Source organism: Babylonia areolata, chromosome 26 (assembly GCF_041734735.1).
Source record: "Babylonia areolata isolate BAREFJ2019XMU chromosome 26, ASM4173473v1, whole genome shotgun sequence".
In the NCBI taxonomy this organism is placed as follows: domain Eukaryota; kingdom Metazoa; phylum Mollusca; class Gastropoda; order Neogastropoda; family Buccinidae; genus Babylonia; species Babylonia areolata.
The window spans coordinates 36887972-36895471 of NC_134901.1; the positions used below are offsets into that span (position 1 = coordinate 36887972).

At 44.5% G+C, this 7500-nt stretch overlaps 1 protein-coding gene across 1 annotated transcript in view; it reads left to right on the forward strand.

The window, feature by feature from the left end:
• The window catches only part of LOC143300364 (uncharacterized), a 267224-nt gene that overhangs the window by 151941 nt on the left and 107783 nt on the right, over positions 1–7500 (forward strand). The window lies entirely within an intron of this gene.

A 7500-nucleotide genomic window follows, 5' to 3' on the forward strand; every position in this document is an offset into this window, starting at 1 on the left:
TTGCTAACATTTCCATGGTTTGTGGGACGAAAAACGGAAAAATCAAGATGGTGGTACATTTGTTCAGTGACTGAATCCACATCAAACCCGAGTAAGATAACGAACAAAATAAGAGTAGAAATCTACCTAAAATGGGTCATAATGTCTACTAATGGCAATATCGTTTCATACATGCACAAAAATTGCAAACAGGTGCAATGATTTTAGGATGCTAAACTTGGACTTAACCCGGATCTGAACCACTGGATACTTTCCCATTACGGTGTTCAAAATTTCGTCGAAACACAGTGGTTTGTGGAGATAACTGTACTCTGTATTTATACCGTGCTGGGCTGTGTTTCGTGCGTCTCTCCTCAGAGGCTTGATTCTGGATGGGGTCAGAGGTTTACGATGAGGAGCAGCAGCCCTGGTGGCTCGTGCCATGGGACAGGACTTGGCAACGTCCTTTTCTGAACAGTGCCAGCACCTTGCCCTTTGGGATGTCTTATCTGAAGGCTGTAGAACAGTATTGATTCGTGCAGTGTGCATGGAAAGAAGCAAACATTTCTTCCACCAGCACTTTAGCACTTTCCCTTTTCTTATTGTCCAGAAATTATTGAAAGAAGCATTGTAGTATTTGCTCTTAGTCTTTGGGAGTAGTCTGGATACTTCCGGAATCCCCAGCTACCATGGCATGTTTGAGGGGATAATGCCTTTTCGGATTTCTGCTTTTTCCTGTCGTGTGTGTGTGTGTGTGTGTGTGTGAGAGAGAGAGAGAGAGAGAGTTCGCGTGCGTACGTTTGCACGTTTGGACAATTTGTGTGTTTGTGTTTGAGAGAGAGAGAAAACAAGACAAATTCCTTTATTTTTGAGGATAATAGGGTAAACACTGGTTGCGCTATTTTTTTCCATCCAGTCCCCGCCCTGATTAGGGTTTGCACTACACAATATTAGATAACAACGGCATAAGACATGATGGTTAGAACATATATAAATAAGAATCACAAAGAGAAAGGGAGAGAGAGAGAGAGTGTGTGTGTGTGTGTGTGTCCATGGAAAATTACAGCTGAATGCCGTGTGCCCGCACCCACTCAAATGATCCTCATTTCAGAATATGTCAGCACTGCAGCGGTCGTCCATCATTTCGTTGAACTGCTGTAGTGGCTAGATAACCAGCCATTGGAGCGCTGTCAACCCATGCGCACAGTGTTGTTGTGAAGGTCACTTTCCTCTGGCCCATGTTCTGTATCATCGCATACATCCACCTCCTCCTGGTTGGGATGATTGATGTTGGCTTTTCTCCAAGGGTCATACGGACTTTGGTGGCAGAGGTGTTGGGAAAGGATTTGTGCTCTTTTGGCCATCTCTTGACTGAGTAAATTTTCTTGATAAGAAAAGAGTAACTTTCATATCGAAAATTAAGTTCACGTGTGTATAATGAAAAAAAAAAATGTGGTGGACAGGGGTTTGATTAATTGAGGTTGTTGTTGTTTTTTTGTATGTGGTATGAAAGATGGTTGCGTTTGCGCGTGTGCGTGTTTGTGTATGTGTGTGTGGGGGGGGGGTTTGGTGTGTGTGTGTGTGTGGGGGGGGGGGGGGTTGAGTGTGTGTGTTTGTGTTCATGCGTATGCGTGTGCGTGTGGTCCTTATGTGTGTTTACGCGCATGTGTGTATGTCTCTGTGTGTGTTCGTGGTAAATCACAGATGATTGCTGCTTGCATGTACACTTGAACAACGCTTCTGTCAGAACATGTCACCACAGTAGCAATTGTCCATCATTCTTTGGATTGCTGCTGCCAGATAACCACATAAGTGCTGTCAATTTTTCCAGCAGTTTGTTTTGAAGGTCAACTGGCAGTGTGTGTGTTTTGTGTGTGTGTGTGTGTGTGTGTTGAAACTGAAACTTGGTTCTGCAGAATAGTCTCTCAGCTGTCATGGGGAAATAATTCCCAGAGGGTTAAACAAGCCACAACTTTTGCTCTCTCTCTCTCTCTCTCTCTCTCTCTCTCACGGACACACATGCAGACATTGTCCGTTCATCTCCCAGAAAACAAGGAAGAAGAAGAACAGCCCCCAACCCCAAAATAATATATCCACAGAGATTTGTTATCACTTCGGAAGTAAGAGAAACACAAGCAGTCAGTTGTCTGTTCTGTTCACCAGGCCTGGATAAACAGACGTTTGTTCCTCTTGTGATGTATTCCATTCTGACCATCTGCACCTGCTCTCCTCTATTCACAGTTTATCCATATAAATAGCTAATGTTGGACTTGTCGATAAAGTGTCTGTCTGACTGTTTACAAAGCGTAGCCTAGCAATTGTCGGTCAGAATGTAAATTCGAAAAGCATTATAATTAATGAATAATAAAACGAAATAATGATAATAATTAGGATAGTCCTGATATGGCCCTGTGCGGTCTGCTGAACTATGAGCAACAAGAACAAGAACAATAATTATGATAATAATAATGTACATTTATATAGTGCCCTTTCTCTTTACTATAAAGGGTGCTTTACACGAAGGAAAAAGTTACAAATAACTTGAATCATTCATGACCACTCTTTCTCAAAACTCCCCCTAACCACCCCCCGGCCCCCAACCACCACTCACCCTCTCTCATTCGCCATGCATCCAAAGTGAGCTGACAAGGATGGTGTTGGAGAAGAAGGAAGCTGAGAGTGCTCATATAGATAGGTTTTTTTTTAAAAGATGCGTTTTTTGTGAAGAGCGAAAGGCAGAGACAGAATCAAATGCACGGATGATGACGAGGAAGGTTGTTCCAGATAAGAGAAAGCAGCAGAGAGGAAATTTAATGAAACTTTCAAGTTTTTTTCCCCTCACGTTTATCACACTGGGTTTCTTGTACAACCCAAACCAGCGAGCTACACATGTAGGTGTTACGTAAGATGGAGTTATGGCCTTGAGGTAACGCGTCCGCCTAGGAAGCGAGAGAATCCGAGCGCGCTGGTTCGAATCACAGTTCAGCCGCCAATATTTTCTCCCCCTCCACTAAACCTTGAGTGGTGGTCTGGACGCTAGTCATTCGGATGAGACGATAAACCGAGGTCCCGTGTGCAGCATGCACTTAGCGCACGTAAAAGAACCCACGGCAACAAAAGGGTTGTTCCTGGCAAAATTCTATAGAAAAATCCACTTCGATAGGAAAAACAAATAAAACTGCACGCAGAAAAAGAAAAAAAAATTAAATGGGTGGCGCTGTAGTGTAGCGATGCGTTCTCCCTGGGGAGAGCAGCCCGAATTTCACACAGAGAAATCTATTGTGATAAAAAGAAATACAGATAAAATACAAATACAAAATACAAATAAAACACAAACACTGTAACCACATTGGGATATAGACCTCTTTTTTCACCTTTCCACCAGAATCAGAGATATATATAGATATATATATAATTATATATATATGTATGTATATGTTACTTTATATCGGGTTTTTGGTGAAGGCGGGTGAGTTAGGTTCCCCAGGCAGGGAATGGAAACGGAGGTGGTGCGTCCCGTGTTTGGTTTCCATCACCACTGTTGTGTCGGAATCGACAGTGACGGCCCCTTACACCGGCACCGGCACCGGTGGTTTTGTCCCCTGGAGGCCGTTGTTATCGTGAAGGCACTTTCTTCTTTTCTGTGCGTCTACTTTCTTTCTCTGTCTGTCTCTCTGTGGCTGTCTTCTCTTGTGGCGATGATAGCGGTCCTTGGGGGTTTTGGTCGTTGGGTCATCTTTTCGTATTTTGTGTTCGTAGGACTGTGTGTGTGTGTAGTGTGTGTGTGAGTGTGTGTAGTGTGTGTGTGTGTGCGTGTGCGTGTATGTACATGTGTGTGTGTGTGTGTGTGTGTGCGTGTGTGTGTGCGTGTGCGTGTATGTACATGTGTGTGTGTGTGTAAAGTGGAGTGGAATTTTGTTTAATGTCCCGTCACACATATCTGTGATTGCAGAGTGTGTGTCGGTGTCTGTGTCAGTGTGTGTGTGTTTGTGAATGCGTATGTGTGTGTGTGTGTGGATGCGTGTGTATGTATGTATGCATGCATATGAGTTAATGTATGTGTGTGAGAGGGTAAGTCTGGTGAGCTTTCACATTTGTGCGTGGATTGTTTGTTGTATATATATATATATATATAGAGAGAGAGAGAGAGAGAGAGAGAGATTTCTTACTGCCCATGACTACCAGTGGCCCTAAGGAGAGTCGCGGCCTTCCATTGTGTTGTATGGGGACGCTGTAATCGTACAATGCTTGGTTGGCTGTGTGGCTTGCATTAGTCTTCCCGGAGACTGAGGTTGGTATCTAAGGAATGGGTCAGGGGAGGGAGGGAGGGAGGGGTCTCGGATGAGGAGCAGCAGGCCTGATGGTATGTGGCGTCTAGGGAGACTGGGCATGGTAGTTGGCAAAATTAGTGTTGATAAACTGCTGGGGTCATTTTATCCGTTCTTTTCTAAAGACAGTACTTCAATATTGATTTTTTTTTTCCATGGAGTGATATAAAGTTTTGTCACTTCCATGCTCGTAAATTCTTTATCTTCTCTATCTGCGCAGAAACGTTTGTAGGGCTAGAGAGAGAGAGAGAGAGATTTTGTTGCTGCTACTGGAATCGTCAACCACCGTGGCATTTTAGGAGACAAGGCCATGTTGGATTCCTGCTTCTTCGCGTCGCGTGTGTCGCGCGCACACACACACACACACACACACACACACACACATATCTCTCGCTCTCTCTCTCTCTCTCTCTCTCTCTCTCTCTCTCTCTCTCTCTCTCTCTCTGTCTCACTTGCTCGCACGGACCCTCATGCACGACGCATAAGCTAAGGAAGAGAGAAGAAAAAGAGCAGTAGGAGGGAGACTACTCTTTTCATCAGCGACGAATACAGCCCCCTGAAACCCTCGACAAAAGAAAAGCACAAAAGCAAAGGAGGGGGGTGGAGACACACACAAACACACACAAAAAATCGATGCGTTTCCTTGCGGATAAACTGGCATGTTCGTTATCTCTGTGACAGTGACAGGTGGAGGGGGGTCTCTGTTCTAATCAGGATACGTGTCTGTTCTAATCAGGGTATCTACGTGTCCTTGACGGGTAGGGAGGTGGAAATAATCTCCGAACGGATTTCCTGTCTTCCTTCGTTCTAATGATTGGAGTTCTGGGGTTGTTATCATGATGTGCCGGGGGCCAGTGGCCTTGAAAAAGAAACGGAAAGTCAGTCAGAGCGAGCGGCAGAAAGAAGAAAGGGCGAAACTTAGTAACTAATTAAATAGCCGAGTTCTCTGTTTGAGTTTTTATTTCACAAGCGTATATGCTTGAATGTCAAGGAAAATTATGCAGAAAAGTAAAGTACGTTGATAAACTATGAAGCAGTAAGCATTTGGGGAAAAATAGGGGGGAAAAGAAAAGTATGTCATGTAATACGAATTTTATGTCAAAAGCAAAGTATGTTGATAAACAATCATGTAATAAGAACTTAAAGTCAAAAGCGCTGTTGACACCATCTTGAAACTGAAACTGAAATATAATTATATTTTCCTATAGTGATGTTAATCGTCAGCGCTCTGGGTCTTTGTGCTAAGTAAGCAGATCAGAGCGCTTTATTAACACTGTTTATATTGTTAGTAGTAGTAGTATCATTATCATTGGGTTATTATTATTATTATCCTTGTTGCTGCTGCAGCTGCTAATAAGTGCTCTTGTTATTGCTATTGGTAGTGGTGGTGGTGGTAATGGTAGTAGTAGTAGTAGTAGAGTAGTAGTAGTAGTAGTAAAACATCATCATTGTCATCATCTTCATTACTATTATTATCATTGATGTTGATTAGCCGGGGTTTTTTGATAATCACCCGGCGTAAATGTTGACATTGCCTACAGCAAAAGTCCGTTCACTCTCCACCAAGCCCAAGCCCATTGCCTGGCAAACTTCGCCATCTCTGAAACGCGTGAACTCGCAGAAACCGGAGTTAGTCGGAATGGAGAATGAAGTTCGCCCGTGAATCTGGAAGGAGAGGGAAGAGGAGGAGGGAGGGGCGAGGGTGAGGGCAGTTGGGGGTGGGGGGATTGGGGGGGGGGGGGGGGGGTCGGAGATGGAGGGGTGAGGGGGGGGGGGGGGGGGGGGGGGGGGGGGGGGGGGGGGGGGGTTCGAGACAAAATGGCGTCTTGTCAGGGGAAGCAGTCCTCGGATGAGTCATCAGTGAGCTCTCTCTCTCTCTCTCTCTCTCTCTCTCTCTCTCTCTCTCTCTCTCTCTCTCCCTGGTTGGCGTTTCTGTTCTGTTTCTGTCTCTCTCTATCTGTGCACCCCTCTCTCTCTCTCTCTCAGTCTGTCTGTCTCTCTCTCTCTCTCTCTCTCTCTCTTTCAGCAAACAGGAGTGATGTATGCACGCACACTCCATGAACGAATGCAACTGGTCTGTTTGAATCAGACACGCTGACACACACGAGGGTCGATCAATCTTCGTTAGATTCCATGGGAGTTTCGCCGGTTTTACATGCGCGTTTGTTTGTTAGTGTGTGTGTGTGTGCGTGTGTATGTGTGCGTGCGAGTGCGCTTGTGAGTGTGTGTGTGTGTGTGTGTGTTTGCGCGACTTGCTTTTACATTCGCGTGTGTGTTTGATCTGTAGTCTTTAAGTTGTTCCAGTCATGATGACGTTTTGTTTGGAGAGCACTTTAAGAGTCCATGAATTATAATCCCCCTCTCTCTCTCTCTCTCTCTCTCTCTCTCTCTCTCTCTCTCTCTCTCTGTCTGTCTGTCTGTCTCTCTGCCTCTGTCTGTCTCTCTCTCTCTCTCTCTCTCTCTCTCTGTCTCTCTCTTGGCCATGTAGTCTAGTGATCGTCCTAATATTCATTTTCCTGTATTCATTTTGTCTTTATGAACTCCATTGGTATGGATCTGTGGTCTGACGATTAAAATGTTTCGACTTCTGGCTCGCTCTCTCTCTCTCTCTCTCTCTCTCCCTCCCTCTCTCTCTCTCTCTCTCTCTCTCTCTCTCTCTCTCTCTCTCTCTCTCCCCCAGTCCCTCTTCACTTTAGTACGTTTAACAACCGGGGCATTGTTCTGAGGATAAACAAAAAAAAAACCAGATATACACACAGACTATAGAAGAGACCGGGAGACAGACAAGATACCGAATCAAGAGGGTGTGAATGAAAAGAGCCTTTATTTTATTTCCCCCACAGAAGTGGAGATACAGGAACAGTTGCCCAACTGATGATTGATCGGCCTTTGTTTTAACTCACAAAAGACGTACAGTCTTCTGTATAGGTGACAAAGAGCGCTGAGAACTTGTGATAAAAGTAAGGGGGGGAAACAAGATGGGGACTGTGGAGGGAGCTTACAGGTATTCCTGACTTTTTTCTTTCTTTTTTTTTTTTTTTTTTTTTTAAAGAATCATTGACATCATTGTTGTCGTCGTCATCACTGTCGTCATTGTCATTGTCTTCGTCATTGTCATCATTGTCATCATCGTCATCACTGTCATCATCGTCTTCACTGTCATCGTTTTGTCATCTTCGTCACCATTGTCATC